This window comes from Sminthopsis crassicaudata, chromosome 4 (genome assembly GCF_048593235.1).
Source record: "Sminthopsis crassicaudata isolate SCR6 chromosome 4, ASM4859323v1, whole genome shotgun sequence".
Lineage (NCBI taxonomy): Eukaryota > Metazoa > Chordata > Mammalia > Dasyuromorphia > Dasyuridae > Sminthopsis > Sminthopsis crassicaudata.
In genome coordinates this window covers 113,303,495-113,327,285 of record NC_133620.1, presented here as the reverse complement: position 1 = coordinate 113,327,285, position 23,791 = coordinate 113,303,495, and the positions used below count along the sequence as shown (strand labels likewise).

General features: G+C 34.1%; 1 protein-coding gene across 14 annotated transcripts in view; it reads left to right on the top strand.

The window, feature by feature from the left end:
• Window positions 1-23,791, top strand: part of ESRRG (estrogen related receptor gamma) — a 657,723-nt gene that overhangs the window by 212,097 nt on the left and 421,835 nt on the right. For all 14 annotated transcript variants that reach the window (XM_074309163.1, XM_074309168.1, XM_074309170.1 and 11 more), the window contains one exon: window positions 16,715-16,777. The gene's annotated coding sequence lies outside the window, so the exon portion shown is untranslated. The remainder of the gene's footprint in view (window positions 1-16,714; window positions 16,778-23,791) is intronic.

Sequence of the window (23,791 nt, the reverse complement as noted above, 5' to 3'; positions counted from 1 at the left end):
CTTTTTGCAACCCAAGATGGACTATAAAGGCAATTTTTGTTTCTGCTTTTTGTAACTACTTTCATATCCTTAATATCTTTGCCAATGCTGCTTTATTATGGTTGAGAATTATCTGAAAGTTGGAAGGATTTATCAAAGCTTCTAGTTATTCCAGTCTTAAACTTGCTGGTTGAAAAATATTTGTCATTATGCAAAAAAAAAAAACAAAAAAAAAAAACCAAGTATTTTGAAGTAGATGGATGAATAAGAGATATATAGTCAACTCTCAATTATCCATGTGTTGTTTACTCACTTTATGGATAATTCATAGAAAATTATTCATGCCAGAATGGCTTCCATATGCCTCTCTTCTTTATTGGGGAATCCTTTCCCCCACTATGAGTTGTTATGTGCTTTGGGAATACAAACTAATTTTAATATAAATGTCAGCAAATCATAATTAGGAAGGTAAATTTGCTGAGGGGAAGACACAATTTAGAGTAATTGATCTTTGGATTATCTGATGTTTTGTATTGTATATATTGCTGCTCCCCTCAATTAAGGTGCACAATCAAGCATTAGCTTATATTCAGTTTTTCTCTATATATTTCATTTCCCCCATCATCCCAATCCTAAAATTTCAACAAATAGTTAAGGCTTTTTCTTTCTTCTCTCTTGCCTCCTTTCTCTTACCTTGGAATCTATGATTTTGACATATAGGTTAAAATTTAATATTGGTGCTTACAATATTACAAAATATTACAAAACTGGTAAAGTAGAATTTTTAAATTTCAATGGGTACATTAATACTTCTAAATTTTTAAAATTTTTCTCCACATTTCTTTAGATCCTTGTAAGAAAAGTTAATTACTATCCTATGAAGAAGTAACCAATAGTAAAAACAATTTTCTTTAAAAGTATCATCGTTTCTAATGAAATTATTTGTATCTTGCTGTACATTTATACCTACATGTTTAAACATAGATATGTGAGTATATATATATAAATATATATATACATGTATATAAATATATGTATATACACACATACATACAAGTATATATATATATATACACATATATATATATATATACACACACACACACACACACACTTACACATATACATATATACATTCCCACAGTAGCAACTTCAGGAGCTATTTTTATAAAGGACATTCATTGGTAATATGTTTATATATTAATAACTGCTAGAGTACATTCATTTAATTTCCTTTATAAAAAGTTATACTTTATAGTCTGTTTTATATGTTCTAAAAGAATTATTTTATTTTATTATTTTTAAAAAATTCATATTATAGATCAAAGCTTCTTAAACTGTAGGCTATGACTCCATATGGTATCACATAACTGAATGTGAGGGTTGCAAAATCATAATTTATTATTATCAGTAAATGTTTGATTTGAATTTCTATTTTATATACCTATATCCCCAAGGTCGTGTAAAAATTTCTCAGGCAAAAAGAGGTCATGAATAGAAAAAGTTTAAGAAGCTCCATTAAAGAAAAAGACATCTTGGCAATAATGCAGAGGTTCCCAAACATCCTTGTTTCATGGAGCCCTTAGTACCTTGATATTTTTTCATTGTGCTTCTAAGCATTCATTTACCTTTATTAATTAGTAGTGGATATTCATCCAGAAGGAGAGAGGTTCTTCTTCCCTCAGACAGCTCTAATCAATAAGTTCTCCTCCTTTCTCATTTAAATTTGTCTCTTTTTGACTTATGGTCTTTGTCCTTGATTTTGCCCTGGAGACCAAACAGAACAAATCTAATCCTTCCTTCTCAAGATAGCCTTCTGGTATTTGAAGGTAGCTATCATGTCCAAGCTGAATCTTCTCTTCTCTAGATTAAACATTTCCACTTCTTTCAGTCATTCAGACTGTTTTTCATCCTGGTTAAACTCTTCTGGATACTCTGTGATTTGTCAATGGCTCTCTTAAACGATGGTGTCCAGAATTAAATGCTGCAGGTGATGGATCAGGTACTCTTACCTCCCTCTTCCATAACCTTTGCTTCTTTTAAAGTATCTCAAAATCACATTAGCTATTTTGGCTGCCTCATCATGCTGATAGGACCCATTATCATATTCACAGTACACTAAAATTCCTAGATTTTTCCCAAACAATTACACTTTAATCAGGCTTCTCCAATCTTAGAGTTGTGAAGTTGATTTTTTGTACTCAAGTTCAAGACTTCACATTTATTCCCATCAAATTTCATTTTATTAGATATGGCTCAGTGATGTAGTCTAGGGGTCAGCAAAGTATAGACTGAGGTCAAATGTTTTTTGTATATTTCTGAACTAAGAATGGTTTTTCCATTTGTAAATAAGATTGAATTTAGTTTAGGAAACTAGAGACTGATGATCCCATAACTTCTCCAGATTATTTTACTCTTTCCCAGACTTATATCTTCTTGAATTTGTTGAGTCTTTATTCAAGTCATTGATAAAAATGTTAAACAACACAAGCTAACTACAGATTCCTGGAGGTGTTTCTCCAGAGACATTGGTATGGAATCATCAAGTCTTTGTAAATAGATATCCTATTCTAAATCTAGCTTTTTGGATTATCATCTAATACACATACTCCCACAATCTCCATGGGAATAATATGCGATATTATTATCAAAAACTTTGTTAAAATTTAGGTGAACTATATCTACATCATTTCCCTTATCTACTAATTTACTAATCCTGTCAAATTATGCTTCATCTTTATAATCAGTCACCATTTTATTTCCTAAAACTTTGCCACCAGTTTCTTTAATAACATTCTTAAAATTTCTCAGGATGTTATCACTCTTACTTTAAAAAAAAAAAAACTACAATATTTAACAAAATACAACATATGCCCTTCTCCAGTTTTTTTTGATACCTCTCTTGTTTTCCATGATCTTTCAGATATCATTAACAACATTTTGGTCATCATCTTTGCTAGGTCTCTCAGAAACTGATGATGTAGTTCATCTGGGCCAAGATGACTTGAATTCATCAAAGTCAGCTAATTATTCTCTTGCTGTTCCCTTACTTGCCCTATTAGTCATTTTGATTCTGTCACTTTCCATATAAAGGTTATTATCCTCTTCAGTTAAAATAGAGATTAAGTAAGATCCAAGAAAGTAAAATTTGCCTTCTCTCTATTGTCAGTTATCATTATTACATCCACCCTAACCAAAGGGCCCATTCCTTCTTTGATCTTTATTTTCTCTTAATGTAATTTAAAACAAATAAACAAAAATATTTTTTGTTGCTCTCAGTTTCTCTTGCCAGTCTCAGCTCATTCTGAGCCTTATATTTCTGACATTTTACTAGGATCACACCTTACTCATTTTTATCTTCTCTTCCCTTGTTTTGTTTCTGTTTCTGTACATTTCTTTTAAAAGTCTAAATTGGTTAATGAGTTTCTTATGTATCCATATTGTTGTTTTTTTTCTTAATAAGTTCCCTCATCACTTTTTACCCCTCATTGGAATTGTTTCTCTTTCTGTCTTTGGAATTAAATTATACATCTCCCCTCTTTCCTACACTAATTTCTTCTAAAGCATTTTAGTCCATTAGAGCCTACCTTTCTTTCCTCTGGACCTTTTGAAAACTTCTTTCCCAGAATCTTAGAGTATATGTCAGACTATTCCTTTATTCACTCATTAATTTGAGGATAAAGTAGGCACTTCTTCCCCAGAGTTTCCATTGTTTCCACCCTAACAGCCATATTCTTCCTCCTAGTGAAATTCATTTCCAGAAAAGAATTTCCTATAGTTGTTGATTCTTCTACCTTTTAAAGGATGAAATTATCACTAGGATAAGTAAGGAAGTAATTAGCTGTTCTGATTTTGGCAGGGAAAGCTTCCACAGATATCTGGATAATTCAAGTTCCCCATCATACCTTTCTGTTCCAGGCTTGTCATCTATTTCCTATACTCTTGATCTAACATCTTCTTCTGTCCAAGTGTTTTGTAGTATAGTCTAGTGACTAAATCACTTGTATTTCTCTCTTCTTTTAGTTTCACTTGAATATTCCCCTTTATGCTTCCCTGCCCCCCCCACATACACAGTTCTTAGATTCCCTCAGAAGAATATGTTTCCTTAACATACATTGCTATCCCTCCCACCCATGCCCCATCCCTTTTACATATCCTGCTTGTATGTCTGTGGCACAATGGATAATACACTGAGTTTAAATCTGATCTTAGATAGTAGCTGTGTGACTTTGAACAATTAATCTCTTGCTTCGTTTCCTCATCTGTAAAATGGAGATACTAGCACCTACCTTCCAGGGTTGTTCCCCAGGATCAAATAAAATGATAATTGCAAATTGCACAGTCTCTGGCACTTAGTAGGTGCTATATAAATGTAAACTGTCTTTATTGTGTTGTTATTATTATAAGTTATTTTGAATAAGTTATATTCATCCAGATGTGTAGTCCAGTCATGGGTTCTATCCTATCACATTTCTGTGGTACTTGTAATACCTAATGCCATCTTGCATTGGAATCTCTAATTTTTCTTGTTGTCTAAACTTTGTGTGTCTGTAGATGATTCTATACCTCTACTGCTGTCTCTTTTATTGAATTTTTCTCTTGTGAATTCCTGTGTATTTCAGCTTGAATTCTTCATTCTTTATGGTTATTCTTTTCTATGTTATCTGACTTAAAGAATATATATGAATAATCTTCTCCTCCGTTCTTTTCAGTTCAAAACACTTTTAATTAAATTTGGAAGACATCCTGAAAACAGATTCTTCTTACTATTCTTTCTTAGGTATATACTTCATCTCTAGCCAGTAATCTGTCAACCCTATATTATAAGCTGTGATCCAAAAAGCCAGATCCCATTATCATACACTTCCTCCTCAGCTGTTAACTGTTCATATTCCAAACTTATTTTCTTGCTAGGAGTTCTCTATATCAATGAAATAATAGGTAGGTATATTTGTGAATATGTGTATATTTATATGTGTACCTAAAATTAATTCCCAATTATGAACTTCCTTTCCCAACATCACATCTTATCTTTTTTAAAAAATCACATACACATTATAGTTTACATGCAAAATATTTTCCCTTACAACTAATTCAAGTTTTTTTATGCTTCAGTTGGGCCCATTTCATCTTATTTTTTCTTTGCTACTATAGGATATCCCTGCATATTCCAGAATGATCTTTATTAAGATTATACTTAGTCTTCTTTCTTTCCTTTAACCTTCATTATTAGTTCTCTCTTCTCTGTGGAGCATCACTTTTAAACTTTCTCAGATCTGAAATATACAAGTCTTGAGTCAAAGCATTATTTAAATAAATGGAATTGTTGTTGAGATTGATGGTATCTTCCCACTTTGTCACTCCTCTACAATACAGGTATATGACTTCTTTCTGTTTTGATTTTTAAGACCCCAATATATCTGTAGTATTTCTGACAAGAGGTTCCTACCAGCTGCCCCATTTATTATTGTGCTCCCCTCAGCTACAGAACAGGACAAACATACTTCCTTGAACTAGGTTTGTTTTGCCATTAAGGCAGCTGGGTTTTGTTTCCTCTCTTACAGAGGTTCAGCATATTGGCCCTTTTCATGTTTCCTTTGTGCGTTTGGCTGAAATTCCCCAGATCCTTGAATTGCTCTCAGCAAAGACTCCTGTCTGTCAGTTTACTAGACCTCTCTTAGACCAAGTCAGCATTCATAACTTTGTTCTCATTCATCCCCCAGCCTCGGTGGTAAGTGGTTTTTTTCCTTGGCTTGTCATCATATTTGATTAGGGGAAAGTATCCCTAACAAAAGAACTTTTGCTCATAGGATAGGCCCTTCTTATTTTGCTGGCAAAATAGAAAAATGGAGACTTAATTTTAAGTGTTGTATATGTGTTATGGACCTAACACTAAAGAAATATATATAAAGTTTCAGGCACAGCATTAGATTTTACTCTGTCATCAGAGGGCAGAACTATTGGGTTATGGCTGGGGTCACATTTGAAATTAAAAGAAGGTTGCCATAGCTGAGCATATAGTCTTTTAGTAACCATAACCACTTATTTGAGAATTTCTCTCTAGACACTAATCCCACAACAAGTTGTATCCCAGTGAGACAGAGTGGCCATGAAATATAGTAATTGGTGCTGTGTTTAGCTATTCTTCTTGCAGAGAAAGCTAGGTTAGTGACAGCATGCAGCATTCAAAATTCCTCCATGTACTCCCATTACTTATTTGCCAGGATGAAAGCTCCCTTCACTTACAAAGCCCTCTTGGCTTTTTTGTCAGCTACCCTGCTACCTTCAGATCCCCCCAGGGGAAACATTATATGCTACTTCCAACATCTTGAGCTACTGTCCCCAGCATTAAGCGAAACATTATCCATTTTTCCCCCTGATCTCTAAACTATTACTGGTTTGTAAAGTCACTCTCCAGCCAGCAAAAGAAACCAGATCTTTTTACTAGACTTATAACCACAATCCCAAAAACAGTAAAAATCAAATTCTTTCTCTCCTACAGGGGAAAACAATCAACCCTTTCCTCACTGTCAAAAATTAAATATACTGAACCATAAAGATTTTTCTATGAAAAGTGTATGTTATAATATATGTGACATTATTTTTATTAGATATTTACATAGTCTACTTTTTCAGAGTTTCTATTTACATTATTGCCACTTGCTTGTGTCAGAGTTATTCTCTTTAGCTCAATAGATGGATTCACGTGAGAAAAGGCAAAGAGCAGTGGATGGGTCTCCTTTGACTCCGAGAACGTGATTCTTTCACTGGTCCCAAATCTGTCTTTCAGGGCCCCACTCCTACAGGTCAGGTTTTGTCTGTTTATTAAGAATTTTCTAATAAAAGAGTGCTAGATCTGGGGGGAAACACTTGAATCCTGTACCTGCAGTGCATAATATAGTTTCCAGTCCCCTCACGTCAGCTGGTATTATACTGTGGTGTGCCAAAGTCACATTTGTTCTGTCCTACCACAAACCCAGACTGGGACTGCAAATTGTATCAACAAGAAAGGCATGACATTAACTGTGTGTCTATTTGCAACACTCTTTGAATTGCCATGGCAACAATAGTTTTAATTATGGAGAGCCAAAATGATAACTTGTATATCAGATGTGGCTCAGTTTTCCCTGTGGACAAAACTCTGATTAGACATTTGAGAGAAGCTTTGTATGTGGATTTTCCTTCCAGGCTGGATTTTATTATCTACTTTTACAGACAGCTTGTTTTACTTATGGCCTGAACCAAAGAAACTGAAGAACTGGCTAAAGAGGCTGCTGGACAATGGCCTTCAAGATGACAAACTGGACATTTTGTCTCCAAGGCAGCCTGGTGCACCAGTCACTTGAGCATAGGAGATCAGAGGGCTTTTGCTCTCTAGGACTGCTTTTGGCTTCCAGTAGAAATCTGGATTTTAGAATAAAAACTTGCATGAGGTGTCATCTAGTAATCATCCTTGACATTGTTCAGGATTATGTGAGGGGGAACAAGCAAGCCATTCTTTAGCAGCCATGGAAATTCATAGAGCATGGTGATGGTCAAATCATAGCTGGAGAACAAATAATATTTACAAACAAATAAGAATAATTCTGGCAGAAGTAGCTTCTTTCCATTGAGGTTTATTCTTCTCTTTATGTTTCAGGAGGGTTCTCTCCCTGAACTCCCCTCCAGGTTTAGGAGATACCATGCCATATTGAAATCTTTCTGGGCTTCTTTATTCTGAAAGATGTGGCGAAGCTAAATAATTTTCCCTGTAGGTAAACATAAATCATTGTCTACCTTTCCTGCTCCTTGAGTAGACCTTTTGATATGTTCATTAATTATGGCTGCTGTGTGGTGACATAGTGATGGCAGTTGGGCAGAATCACTGCTATGAGCTTCCCTTCAGCAATGCCCCCTTTTCTGAAGTTGGAGTCGAATGATCCAACTCAGGAATAAAGAAGCCCTCCTCTTTTATGTTTTATCCTGCATACCTGCAGGGAATGAGGGAAATACTACAGAAAAGGCAATGGTCTTATTGCTGCAGACAAGAGAACAGAAAAGTTAAATGAAATCCTGATGGGGTGATGAAAACCCTAAAATACTCTGCCCCCACTCTAACCTCTGCAGATGTTTCTAACACTAGTAAAACCTAGGATGAGACCTTGACAATCAGCTCATTTGGTTTGCTGACTTCACTAACAGTTTAGTTAATCAAAGCCTTCCCTTTTGAGGGCCTTCCATACTCAGGTTCCTCCTACCATTTTTACCCCAATTTTTAAAAATCTTTTGCCATACTGAAAATAATAATCCAGTTTTGTTTAGCTTTTTTTTTTCTTGCTAACCCTCCCCCTTCATAAATGATACAATTTTCAGCTGCTGTTTATCTTGATTCCAAATTCAGGAAACCTCGCATATATGATTTTGATTTTGCTCTTTAGGGCAGTTAATTAAGCCTTTGTATGAAAGCAGAGAGGTTTGGTTTCTTGTTTGTTAGTTTAATAAGATTTTATGTTAAGAATGGTACTGCAAATCTGTCAGACTTAGCTTTGCTGCATATGTGTAGCTCTGTGCTTTGAGACCCTTGAAATGTCTGTTTTTAGGACATCAGCAGGGGGCTAATGAAAAGGCTTTGTTGATTTTAACGAATTGCAAGCCACTGTAGCCAAAATAAATATAATCTGCTTTTTGGATTAGTTGTCACAGATGATTTTACCTACTAACAGTGATTAAAGAACCCTAGTGGACCAGAGGCATAGCTACTCTCTGGTGACTCTTGCTAAAATAGCAATAAACAGAAGTAAATAAAGACTTAGGGCATTAGTTATCTTTAATAAACAATGACACCCTGTTTGCAGGCAGAGAAAGGTTAGAGGGAGAATAGGAGAAATTGAAGACCTACATAGTATACAGCAATGTGACAAAAAAAGCAGTGAATATGTTCAAGAATGAAGCAAACTGGCTGGTGCTGCTAATATCATATTGCTGAGCTTCATTAAGTAAATGTTTAAGAACCATCATCCTTCCTTCATTTCCTGCCCTTCTATCCAAAGCTATTCAGCCAATTGGACTTGTTATTTTGCATTCAGTCTGTAGTGGACTCTGGAAGCAGAGTTGAAATCCTGCAACTATAGAATTACAGTATGAAAACTGAGAAAGTGTAAATTATTTGTGTAATTATTAACCTTTTAGCTGAAGTAATTCCATCTAGATAATGAACATAGAAGGCAAGTACCATATTCTTCCCAGAGTCTTTATACACTAATGAAAAGAATTACTTGTCCCCTGCTGACATGTTTATTCCCAAATTTCTCCAAGAAAGCCATAGAGGAGCCTGCTATTCGTTGTCACTTAAATTTGATCTAGAAAAGGAAATTTTGTTGATGAAACTCTTCAAGCTAGCTTTTATAATTCAGCTCTTAGACAGCAGTTAGAAAATATCAAACTTATAAAGCTATCATCATTGGGTATGTTAAATCATACTGAATATTTAATCTCATAAGAACAGGCTATATAGTTTATCCTAGGATTTCAAAGTGTGTCATAAGAAGCATTTTCTCCTGCTCTCTAAGGTAGATATTATTGTTTTCACATTACAATAAATGCAGAAACATAGATCACCAAACATCGATCATATAGTGAGTTATGTTAAGACCAAGAATATAATAGAAAAGTTAAAATACTGGGCTCTGGCTCCCAAACTATAACTCCTTTACAGATGTAATCTGTGCTATTGACTTTATAATACCATTTCCTCATTCCTAATTCATAAGAGATTAGAAATGTACATATACATACATATAAATAAATCATTATAATAACATATTTTTGATTTTTGTGAACATTTTATTTTTAAGATAATAGTCTTCCCATACTTAGATTGTACCATTATTTTTTGTTTATTTGGATGAACCATTTGGATTTTATTATTAATATTATTATTATATTATTAATAAAGTAAGAAACTTAAGCTGGGATCCTATAGAGCAGTATGGTGTCTCCTAAGCAGGTCAGCTAGCAATTTTGTTAATCCATTGTATATAAAGTTTCTAAGAGTAGTAAGCTATTGCTGTTCTTCCCCGATTTTCATCCATTTGATACAGGACTGAAGAGGAGGTATAAATTATCCCTTCCTTACACCATTATAAAAAATGCCACAAAGCTCTCTGGGGCAACGTGAGCCCATAGTCACACCATATACCATTAGTGTATTAGACCATACTTTAGGATCTCAGTCATTAGGTACTAAGGTATAATAAGGAAAGCAATTGTTATAATATTAGAATATTGGACTTGAATTTTAGCTTTGTCATGTGCTAGCTATGTGATTTTGAATCTTTGAGCATCTGTTTCTTGATTTTTAAAAGGATGATAATTATATTTGTACTTTGAACCTTATAGGATTGTTGGGAGCAAAAAAAAATTCTAAATGATAAGACACAATTGAAATTTTTTTTTGACTGAGGCACTGTATTCATGTTTCCTTTTTCTTAGTTCAGGACTTTTTTCATCTAAGTTTTATACAATATCCTATAGAACTCTACTTTTGAGTGAAATTAATTTAAATATCTATCATGTCTTTTTCCAATAAGACATAAAAGGTAGACATCATCAAATATTATGAAATAATTATAATTAATGTAATATTTTATAAAATCCAGATACATAAGCATGTACATGTATGCATGTGTATGCATGCACACATTTCCCCACACTCACGGAATTCATTTTGCTTTCCAGGCTTCATGGGTGATTTTGACCCAATCTGGTGACAGTGATACATAAGTTACAACCTGAGCAAGTTACATAAAACAGACATTCCATGTTTTCTAAAGAACCATCACTTTTTAAAGTCGGTGACAAATTCTGGCTCTATTTTCTTTATATCTGAATTTTTAAAATTTGAGTAACACAAATGTGACATTCCTAAGTTTTTTCTTTAGTCATCTCTTCCAAGATTCTTTTTTTTAAGTGACAAAAAAACTAGTTCCTGAATGAAACCCGATTTCAGTAACTCTTCCTGAAAAAAACCTTGCTTCCATGTATTTCTGACATTGTCATTCATAGCAGTTCTCTCCTTACAGAGAGTTTATTTGGCATCTACTCATGGTAGTATAACATGATGCCAGAGACTCTGAATCTTGGGCTTATTAAAACAAAACCTAATGCAATTGTTCTCTTCATTTCCCATGGAAATCTTCTGAAGATGTCTAGTGTTTTAAAATCAAATGAAAGTGTTATCTTATTATGCGGCTATATGCTGACAGGTGGGTGGAACTAAGAAAATACTTGATTCTGCTTAAAATTCAAATTGAAGTATAGGTCAGTGCTATGGCAGTATAGAAGCATGATGAGACTCTTCCACACAGGACTAATTCACTAAAGAAAGAATCCAACAACAGTAGCAAGAAGTGGCAATTTGGAGTACTTTATACTCAATATACTGACCATATTACTAGTGTAAACAGGCAAATTTAGGCAAGACATCAAGGAGGGAGGAGGGAAACATTCTTAATAATTAGAACAATCCAAAAGTTGAAATAGACAGTGTTGGGAGGTAGTGAGTTCCCTGTATTGGAAGTCATTAAGCAAAAAGTGAATGAGTACTGTTTAGTTATGCTAAGTGAAAATTCCATTTTAGATATGTTAGACTATATTGTGTTAATTTAATTTGAAATTTTAAAAAAAATTCACCCTGTCAGAATTAAGAGACATTTTCATTAAAGTCCTACTGTGATGATGTAAAGTTAATTCTGGATTTTTGATAGCTGTGCCTTCAGAAGGCAAGCTCTGACAATTCTTATTGAGGAATTTAAAAGGCCTAGATAACACAGGATGGACCAGCCTGTCTAAATTCAGAGAATCTCATCACTAGATAGTTGGCTGTTTGGTAATGTTTATTTTTGGCCACAGAAAGTCATGAAACCATATACTAAGATGTTACAGGCTAATATTTTGAACTGGGTTTGGGGAGAACCAGATAGAAGAAAAATCACAGCTTTTTTGAAGTATTGAAGGCATAACAAAAACATTTTTGTTTACTTGAAAACACTTTTAATCTAGCAACAAACTTACATTGGTAGGTATTCATATTGCCAGTTTATCAATATTTTCTATCCCCTGTTTAAACCCTTTACAGCAAGTCACCTTTCATCTGAAACCCAAAAGTGATGTACTCAAACATAGCTTTATTTTGCTAGGGGATGAATATGTATGCTTCTCTCATAGATTTTGGGTGCAAAGATATTGGCTATAGTTCAGTAAGGTCTTGATTTTTGGAGAAAAGTAGCTGAAGCAATGAGAATTTAAAACTGAGACTTGATATTGTTCATCCTTAAAAACTTTGGGAAACTAACTTTTGGGGAAAGCATCTCAAGGAGTTCAAAGATTCATAGAATTTGAAACGTAAATAGAATTGTGGTGACAATCTACTCTAACATATCTAAAATGAAATTTTCACTATAATATCCCTAAACAGTCCTCATCCAGCTTTTTTCTTAAAGACCTTAAATAGGGAATTTACTACCTCCCAACAGTGTCCATTTCAATTTTGGGATTGTTCTAATGATTAAGAACACTTCCCTCCTCCCTTGATTTCTCACTTAAATTTGTCTGTTTACACTATTAACAGTGTCAGTATCTTGAATACATGCTTTAGCTTCTTGGGGATGGACATTCAAATTGACTAAAATTAGCTGAAATAATATATTAACTTCTGCTTGGTCCCCAAATTTTCTGTGATTGGAGATTATATCTAACTACATTAGGCTACAGTGGAGAAACCTCCATTATTACTAGGCTGTAGAAAAATTCCATCCATTCCCAATTCAATAAAGGTATCAGGATGGGTCTAATACCAGGTCTCCTTTGGACTGCCATCATACTTGGGGGTTGGGAGTAAAGATATCCTAGTTCTGCTTTCTGTGACTAAAAAAACCAAACCTAATCTTTCTTTCACATGATAGTTCTTCACATACTTAAACATTAGCTATGAATAGTTCCTGAGTCTTCTCTTTCTCAAAGCTCTGCTTCTTCAGTTCCCTCAATTGCATCTCATAGATCATAGACTCAAGGCCTTTAACCATCCTTATTGTGTTCTGTATAGTTTATCTTATCAGTGAGCTACCTGAGTGGGTATCATTCATTTAGACTATCTTCTTGTAAACTGACATAGGTAAATTTTTCATGAAACTAAATAAGGATAATGTTAAAACTTAAGAGTAAGACAAATTTCAAATTAGAAGGGACCTTAGAGATTGTCCAGTCTACTTCCTTGTTTTCCCAAAAGAACTTGAGTGACAGATTGGGGACTGTAACCCAAATTTCCTTCTTCCCTATTCAGGATTCTTCATTGTGCCTTTGATATTCATTTGGTAGCTCCTAGTATTTAGAAAGTTCATTTGGAACTGTACATTCCAATAAGATTTAGCTTTCTGTGAAATAAGCTTTTATTTTTTTTTTAATTTTTTATTTTATTTTATAATTATAACATTTTTTGACAGTACATATGCATGGGTAATTTTTTACAACATTATCCCTTGCACTTACTTCTATTCAGATTTTTTCCCTTCCTCCCCCAACCCCCTCCCCGAGATGGCAAGCAGTCTTATATATGTTAAATATATTACAGTATAATTTAGATACAATATATGTGTGTAGAACCGAATTTTTTGTTGCACAGGAAGAATTGGATTCAGAAGGTAAAAATAACAGTTTACATTCATTTCCCAGTGTTCCTTTTCTGGATGTAGCTGGTTCTGTCCATCATTAATCAATTGGAATTGGATTAGTTCTTCTCTATGTTGAAGAAATCCACTTCCATCAGCATACATCCTCGTACAGTATCATTGTTGAAGTGTATAATGATCTTCTGGTTCTGCTTTTAAAAAAATAAAATTTGATCTTCTTGTGCACTTGACCTCACAGAATTTCTAGTTGATTTGAAACAAATGAATGGGAGATTGAGTAAGGGTTAAAGAAGACAATGAGCTTTCTGTGTCTGAAAAAGCAGATGTGCAGTGCTGAACAGAGAAGTTTGCTGATGTAGAAAGGAAGGGCTACCAGTTCTAAGAAGTGCACTCTCACACATGAATAACAAAGCAATCAGAATTATCTCCTAATCTTAAGGATTAGATATTGTATAGTTTTCTACAAATCATGCAGACATTTAGCACATATAATCTCTTATTATGAAAAGGATTGTGATGCACACTAATTATCAAAATCACCCATGTATACGTTCGTAGTAGTTTGAATAATCAGCACATCTTCTGAAATGAAGGATATGAGATTGTATATCTAAAAACCTTGTAACTATTTCAAATAAATTTTGGAAGTATGTTTCCTAAAACAGGAAGTTTCCCAGGAGTAAACAAAATTAGCTCTCCCAGAAATTGATGTTTAGACCAGAATTCTGAGTGCGTTGTAGATTTTAAACTTGGCAAAACATGTTCTCTTATAATTTAAAAATAAAGACTTTTAAAAGTTCATAAATAGAGACATAAAAGGCATTTTGACATTTAATACAAAAACAGAATTTTGATGAACTGAGTGTAAATGAATCATAGACATATGGATTACATTTTCCTTAAGACTTCACAAGTTTAAAAATTGAAGGTTTGGAAATGTGGCAAAATATTTGGGGGGAGGATGAGTTTAAAGAAGGGTACATTTATTTTTAAAAAGTTGAAGAACAAATTCACATCACTATATTTGCTCCTGGTATTGAATTAACTAACTTTTTATTAAAATATGAGAAATCTTACCAAGGAAATAGCCTGATCTTTCTCCAGGTGAGATGAAAGTGAGCATTCTATATAGATGATCCCAGTGCATTGGAAGAAGGCAGAAAAATCCAGTAGCATAGTGGTAAGGGTCTATATTGAATACCTATCTAAATAGTCAGGATCTGAGACTGGGAAGAAATACATTCATTATGAAGAGAAAAAAGAAGGATCTCTGCTCAAAATTAGTGAATACAAAGGAAATAACAGAACCCAACCAATGTTGAAGTTTCTGTTCCTTCTACCTTATTTGTGTGGGTAGCATAATATGCCCAAGAACAGAGAGAATATTAGTTACGTAGCCACATATTTTCATTCCTAATGTTCTTCCTGGGCAGTTGGCCATGTAAATGTTTATATTGACTTTATTTAGAATTATCAAACTAATAACTGATGATAATGAATTCCTGTCTTTCATTTGGGAGTTATAATATGAACACAGAAACTTGAAAAATTATTCAAGCTTGAGTTACAACACACACACACACACACACACATACACACACACATACTTATACATACATACACACTCAAAAGTTATGAACAGAGACACAAAACAAATGGTTATCAAAACAAATGAAACCTAGGCAACATGCAGTGGTCAGGGAGAGTATAGTGTCCCTAGTAGACAGCGCAGGGGAATGCTTGAAAGGATAATTTTCCGGAAAGTCCACGTTTGAAGTGATGTCATCCTTTTCATTCTCTCAACTCAATTGCTTCTCTGAAGCTCATTCTATCCATTCTGATGTGGAGCAAAAATGTTACATCAAAGGTTAATGCTTGAATCTAGGCTGAAAGAGAGAAGCAAAGGGAGAAAGAGAGAGTGGGGCACACACGTACAGAGAGACCGACAGAGAGGGAGCACAGGCAAAGGGAGAATCACAAGTGCTAAAAGTTCTTAAAAGTAAAAGATAAAGGAAAATAACAGTCTTCCTCCCCTGACAGATAGTTCAAAAGGTAGCCCAGAGTTTGGATCTGAACTGTCACATTGCATACCAATGAGGATACTGTCGCTCTATGTTTCTTTTGAAAGCTTTTGATGTTGCCTTATGTGGGAAAGGGCATGTGGTATGATCAGCACGTCTAGTCCATAAGACATAGTCAAACTCCTGATCTATAGAAAATAGCCCTTGCTGATTTCTTCTCTCATTGTTACCTTCATATGGTTAACAATGATGTTTTCCCCAAATCTCCTTCTGACACTATCTTGAGTTGATATGCCCTTACCTCCTGAGATGATATCATATGGGAACAGAAGTTCATATTTCTTTGTACAAAGGGAGTACAGGTTTGGGTTTAAAAATAACAACAACAACAACAACAAATTATATTGGCTCTTACTTGGATTTGGAGATTGTGTTGGTTTAAACCTTTGTATTGATTCTAAATGGATAGAGGGGAGTAAGGAAGAGGAAAATGTATTTCTTTTTCTCTGTAAGGGGAAAATGGAAATTATATGGCTTTAATATGCCAACATATTCTTGTTTCTGCAGTAGTTACAGATTAAGGTGAATTCAGGACACATATAATGCAACTAGGTATTATTCTCTGGAGTCCAGCTTCTGAAAACTGTGGATTGGGACCCCTGAGAGCACCTCTGAGCAAAGAGGTTTCAGGTTCTGAGTTGGACAAAGTTCCTTCTCACTCAGGAAGTCTGAGTCTGTGTGGTTCTGCATTGCCATGATCCCCATACTTACACATTTTTTTTTAAAATGCAAGTTCACAGGTTTCTACTATGTACAAAAAAATACAGTATTCTTTTTAATCATATAGTTCTGAAAGACAGTTTCAATCTCTTGAGTCAGCCGGGGAGAACTGGAGCAAATATGTAAGAATGTTGAATGAAACAATATGTTTACTAGTGGGAATTTGAAAGAAGCACAATTATGGTATTTATTATATGCAATCAGATACACCTATTCAATAAGTTATGGCGTCATGACTCACTATTCTTTATACTTCTTCTTTGCTTATAGTTTTCCAGGGAGCCCTACAATACCCCGAAGAGGTTAGAGAAGGAGACTCCCAGAGCTGAAAGGGTGAGTTCTTGTCTCTTGCCTGATGACTAAATTCTTATCTCCTCTGTTTATAAAGTACTGTTGCTACCATCCATCTGACAAGTTACATTTGTACATTTATAGACAAGTTGTTGGCTATAGTTCTGTCACAATACCTGCTGGATACACTGAAAATGAAAATATGGGGAATGACAAACTGAGAGAAACTTGCAAGAGTGTTTGGAATATTACCTTGCTGGTGTATATATACAAAGATGTTAAAATTACAAGAATGCATTTTAAAACGATTTTGTTCCAAGAATTTTCAAACAGCTGGAAATTAGTTGAAGCTCTCTTCAAATTCATATCTATATTTACCTCTATTGACAAAGATTGAAAAGTTTAGAAAATTACAGTACTTTTCATGACTTGGGAAATGATGTAGGGAAATTCTTTTAAAAATGAATTTATGAATAAAGTTTTATTAGATTCATGTAATGAAACCCATTTAATAATCAGTACCAAACATGAGATTGGTATGTGGGGGTCAGGTGCATATACAAATACATTTCTAATTTTAATGGAATCCTGGACCTCACATGATTCTGAGACCACTTTGGTTACTTTCTAGATTCATTGTGCTGTTTTGAGTTATCATCTATGCAAAATTTTACTCTCAATTCCCTAGCAATATATCTCTTTTCAGCTAAATAAAAGAAACATGAACTCACAGGCAGAAAGCCTTTAATTATGGAAGAATATGAAGATAAATAACAAGTAATTCAATCAAAAAAGCAAACTTTCTCTGTACCACTCACAAAAAACAGCGGTCACTAGCTACCATCCATATTTCTATCAAGTTTTACTCAAATCCCTTTTATTCCCTCTGTTTTCTTTCCATAGTAGAACACCATCAATTAAGACTGTTGGCACTCATAAAGAAATTCAAGATCTAAAACTACTTCCCTTTTGAATTTCTTTCTCAGTGAGACTAACAAATGATGTAATAGAACCAAAGCCATAAAATTTGGTATAATGGCTGGGCCACATAATGGACCTGTCTCTTATGACTCTAACAGCCTTGCTACTACTGACTTTTGTCATCTACGTCTTATGACTGCTTTTTTTAAGTCTTTATCCTTCTGAGCTTTCTCCATGGAACTGTTTTCTCCTTCCTAGTCAGTTCTCACTCATTTTTCTTTTTGTGGCAAGTCTTAGTCTATGGCTCTTAATATGATCTCAGAATCTAGGCCCAACACATCTTGGGAGTTCCATTCTTTAAGAGTTTCTCCGGTGAGTTAGAATCACAGAGAAACTACAAGTTTGAAGTTTTAAAAGTTTGAATTAGGAACAACGAAAGCCTGCCTACATTGCACAAATAGTAACAAAATGCATAATTTTCTCAGAAAATATTACAATTGATTTATTAGTATTTTATTTAATACCTAAGATTAAGACTCATAGTTTTGCTTACTAGTTTACTAAGTTCATCTTTTAAAGTTGAAAAAAAGATGGGAAGAGAGAAGCAAGTAAAAATGGAGAGTGAGTCTGATTTGAAAACTTAAGTTGGTTTCTCCATCCTTATTTGATCAGGACCTATGAAAGAGAGATTATTCAGTGCTTTTTAGAATATTTCATTGTTTACCGAGAAATATAATAGATTAACAATAAAAATAACTTAATAGATTTGTGTCAATAAAACAATCCCAGTTCTTTTCTTTTTTCTCTATTTGGTATAACCATGGGCCCTAAAGGCCTACATTAAAAAAAAAAAAGAAAAAGAAAAGAAAATTTAGACTTTTTTCTTATAGTCATATAAAATGACACTTATTCTTTTTGTTAATTTATGTTGCCTTGCCTCCTGCCTATAGCATAGAAAAATCCTTTACAATTTTACGTACTTTATAGACAATGTTTTTAAAAAATTATGATCAATTGAAACCAAGATCTGGCCTGAATGGAAACACCAAAGTATGTTCCCATATCACATTCTTTAGCACAGTTAGGAAATTAATTCTATAACAACATTTCAAAATTCAGGAAGTTCATCTCTTTATAATTATAATCATGGTAGTAGTAATAGGAGGAGGAGGAGGAGGAGGAGGAGGAGAAGAAGGAGGAGATTATAGTTCAGATATTGGCCAATAGTAGGCACATAGTAAATATTTGTTGAATTTAATTAATATTTGTCAGTAGTCATTTAGGAGCTTATATAGATCTATTATAGGTTTGTTAAGTGATTGTAAAAAATAAAAAATAGAAACACTTTTAATGATAGAAATTATTATCCCTGATCTTCCATCTTAGAACTTCTAGGAGAGAAGCTCTATATAGAACGTAGCTAAAGGCATGATACATATATGTTGAAACACCTATTTGTATTCTGAATTATACCCTTTTTATATTCACATATGTTACTAATTAATTAATATTATAAACTCTTAGAAGGTAATAATTGGCTTTTTGACATATCTTACAGCATGCAGCAGTGAATTATAGCAACCAGTTATAGTGTAAGCTGGTGTCTGATAACAGTAAAAATTGTGTTATATGTATGACATGTATACATATGTGTTGTGTATAATCAGTGATGTACAATTTGTCTCACTTTAAATATATAAAGCAGTGCTATCTTGGTCTTCAGACAATGGCATTGTAATGAAGTTGTGTGTACATGAATTGATGGTAGCCTGATCATTATAAACCCCACATTCTCATCTTCTGTTCAGGCTAGTGGCTTCTGCTGAATTAATGAGAATTATATCTGTTGTACCAAGCATGTGTTAGCATAGGTTAGTGAAAGTTTCAAGGAAGATGTCTATGACAGATTTTCCTTTAATTCATTGGAACACTTGTAATAAAGCTAATGAATGGAAAAAGCTACACATTTTCAATTAGTAGCATATAGTGAAATCTTAAAAACAATTAGTGGTTGAAATAGTTTATAGTTATTTTAAAATGCTATTTCCATTTTGTAAGTCTCTTCATGGAGTTTGCTTTGGCATCGGGCCATTTTGAGAAAAAAGAAAAAGAGAGAGAGGAAAAAAAAGCCATGATTCTAGATACATGTGTATTTCCACAGAACTTTATTTCCACAGTGCTTTTACTACTCTCACTACTCAGCTTTCAATAAACCTGAATATCTGATACTTGTACAATACAGAGTCCTTTACTGGCTCCAAAGCTCAAGTCTATTCAGAGTCTCTTGCTGCTCAAAAAATAAATAAATAAATAAAATAAAAAACAAACAAACAAACAAATAAACAAGATTTGTCCAGCATCTCCATCAGAGAACAAAGTTTATCCTTTTGGAATTGTATGTTTGTTGGACAGATCCAGTTTGGTAGTTTATTCAAACATATTTGACTGTTCAACTTCTCTTTCAGGGAACAGTGCTGAGATAATACATAGTTAGACTATCCAGGTTTGTGTAGGTCAGGATTGACCCTATTCAATTTTTTAAAAAGTTATTTTATTATTGTGTGCTGGACATTATCCTTGATTCTAAAGGGAAAAATAAGATAAAATTCTCCTGCCCTCGTGGAGTTTATATTATCATAGAGAGTTATGTCACAAGAACATAGTTATCATTTTAAAATTATTTATGATTTCATTTCTGAAGTACAAATTATACACACACACACAAAAATTCCTAAGATGATTCTGTGAGGTTTAATTGTATTCTCATTTCTTTTCTTTTCAAATAGCATTCAGTATTAACTTCATAAAAATATAAAGTAATATTTTCAATAAAGTGTTTTTCACATTGTAGGAGAAAATGAATAAGGTGAAAGCTTAATGCTGAGCCTTTTAAATAGCATTCCTTGTGATTTATTATTCTCCTTGGGATTTTAGTCACAGTCTTAAAAACTTAATAAAAAAAAAAAAGGAGACTTTTTCCTATGGGCTAGTTTTAACATGCAACTAGAGTGGTGAATTTGTGCAGAGCATTTGGACAGGGTAATCTTGATTCTCTATGACTTATGTCCTTGAGAGTAAGATTGTGAACAGGAAACAGCAGAAAGTTGAGAGCAAGTACTATAATATGCTAAGGAATATCTCACTGTTCACCCAATTAGTTGAAAGCCTTAGGTTATAGGGTTCTGGCAACATGTCAATTTATTTTATTTTTTATATATTCTACTTCAGGAAGGTTTTTCTCTCTCTCAATTATTATCATTTGTATCCACACTGGCAAACCCCATGTCTCTGTGACTCTAAAATGCTATAATAACATTAGGGAGTCTTCTTTTGAGAAGAAAATCCAATTGTTCAATGAAGTGGGTAGAAAGAAGGTAGCAGAGAAGAGCTTATTCCTTGAATATTCAAGTCAGCTAACTATACTGAAAGAGAATTAACATGGCCAGCTTGCACCACACTTGCTCTTCTAGAAGCAGGCTCACAAACTGCAGCAAAGCTCTCCATTCCTCCACAACGGTTTCTTGGTTCCAGCCGTTTGATCACAAATGCAGAATCTCCCCTCCTAATGCTGTGCAGGTTGATAAAACAGTTGCCGAGCCGGAATCCCTAAAGAAATTATTAATTATCTGGTTAATGTGCATCAGGCTGTGGGAGTGTGAGATTAATCACCAGCGCTGGGATGAGTTGCTGAAGTGGATTTTGGTTTTTTGTCTCCTGTCACTCGGTAATGGCTTTTCCTTCCTTCACCATCAGGTGAACAGGTGCGGAGATGCTGTATTTTCATTTTCCTGGAGTTAGGAACAGCCGGTGGCCAGGAGATGCCTTTTTCTCAGTCCTGCTGCATGAGCAGTTTACAACATGGAGTGTGCTACCTACTCAAAATGTTCCAGCTGTAGGAGATTCTCTTAACATGACAGGCTCTATCTCAACTTTCTCTGGGTTGAATATGAACATTCTCAGACTAATATGTGCACACACATATACACATAAATATAAATACATATACATCACTGACAAAAAAAAATGACTTTAAGTATCTACTCTGTCACTGGATTCTGTAAAGCAGAGATCTAGAAACTTGGTTTTCAAAAAAGATTTTGGTAATCATATTTTAAATTAAATTGCTTTTCTTCTTGTATCTGAGTATATGAATTAAGTTTGGTCTTAATATGGTGAGTCTCCAGGAGTGTGAGGCCAGGAGATTGCCTAAGGAAGGGTGAGCTGCCTCTGGTTAAACTTCATATAATTATGAGTAATGAGATTGGGCCCAGGAATTGCTCTTGCATTTTCTAGCCTGGGTGAGATAGGGCATATGTATACACCTCCCCCTCCTCCCTCTGTCTCTCATGTGCCTATGTGTGTATATACTCTATGTATAGTGTCTATACATGCATATTTACCATGTGTTTACATTCACACATACATGTGTTCATAGATGCATATATAATGTATATGTGTGTATACTACACACACACACATATATGCAAACAGAGTTTCCCAAGAGTCTTAGTGCGCTTTAAAACTAAAAGTAGCTTAAACTTTTGAGACACCTATTTGACTTTTGTAGCTTAAAACTATATTAAGATTTTAGGATACTATGTGCACACATACACACACACACACACACACACACATACAATTGGTTTGTTTTGTATTATATATAATCTTATATGTTTTATATTCTGAGAAGGGGTTCACCAGACTATCACAGGAGGAAAAAACAAAAAAGGTTGACTCTATTCCATAAAGAAATCACTGCTCAGGTGTTTTGTTCATTTATTTTCTTCTTGAAATACAAATTCCTTTGCTCTATGTATAAGGGAGAGAGAAGGGGTAACAAAGAGTTTGTCAACTGTCACTTTGTGGTTTGGGGTATAATACTTAATATTGGAATAATTCCTCAGAATTCTTGCTTTTCTTCCCTTTTCTCTTATACATCCGGATTTAAGGAAGTAGCTTTGTTCAGGTTGATCTCTAGCGTGTGCTATAATCTTTCCATTAAGATGTTTGTTTCTAGAGTGTTAATCTTTATGAGAACAAGTATGACTTTGACTTCATGGAAAAAGAAGTAAGGAGGGTTGGATGATAAGCATTGAATGAAGGCATGCTGTGCAAGGTATCACAGAATCCAGAGAATAGTCATGAGATGGTGATTTAAGGACAAGTTTCATTGGTCAATTAGAAGCAATATTTCCTTTCTTTTATTAAGAAAAAAATGAAATAATAATTTAATGTAACATCAGCTACCAGTGATGCAGCTCACTGTAGTTCAGATGGGCTTCCCTAGATCTCAACTGATGCTCTAAAAATATCCCACGTTCCATAGATAATTCTGCTTGCTATTGTTCTTTTTTCCATTTTGAGTTTTTCCTAAGGCCCAGAAGGTACAGATGTTTGGGTGTTTACATATTTCTTTATGTTCTTGTTTTCATTTAGCATTTACCAAGTCTAAGCAAGCCAGTTATTCTGTCAGGATGAATAAATAGCAATGAGTTAAGAACTTCAGCCTTATAGGCCTTGGGAATAGAATCAAGACTTGGATTGAAAACCAGTCTGAGAATTAATAAAAAGTTCAAATCATAGATTCTTTAAGAGTGTGGTTTTATGATTTTTCTGTTATGAATATTGTGACTAAGGCTTCCTGTGCTAACAAAAAGCATTTTTTTGATCCTTAGAAAATAAACTGGATTGCTGAACTTGTCCTATCCTTTTCTGCTTCAGAGTCTAGACCTAGGCCTTTTATGACAAAGACATCCTCTGCCTGCTAAAATCTTTCTCTTTCAAAGTCCAGCTTAAGTGCTACCCCCTTCCTGAACTATTTCCCTTTATCTGCTGCCAGAAAGCCTCATCTTGTATACCAATTTGTCTAGACCCCTACTGGGTCCTTATTACAGTCATGTCTATTTGAAAATATGTCTTTTTCCCCGCCCTCCTTCCCCTTATTAAATCATAAATGCCTTGACATCTGGGACTATGCTGTTTCCATCTTGAAGAAAAATTTCCTAGGATAGTTGCTTGCACATAGTAGTTGCTTAATAGAATTCAGTAGTTAACTTGAATGGAATAGTTCACTGAATATTAAAGTATAAGTTTAACTCTGCCTGCCTTAATGAACAGATCAAAATAATTTGCAAT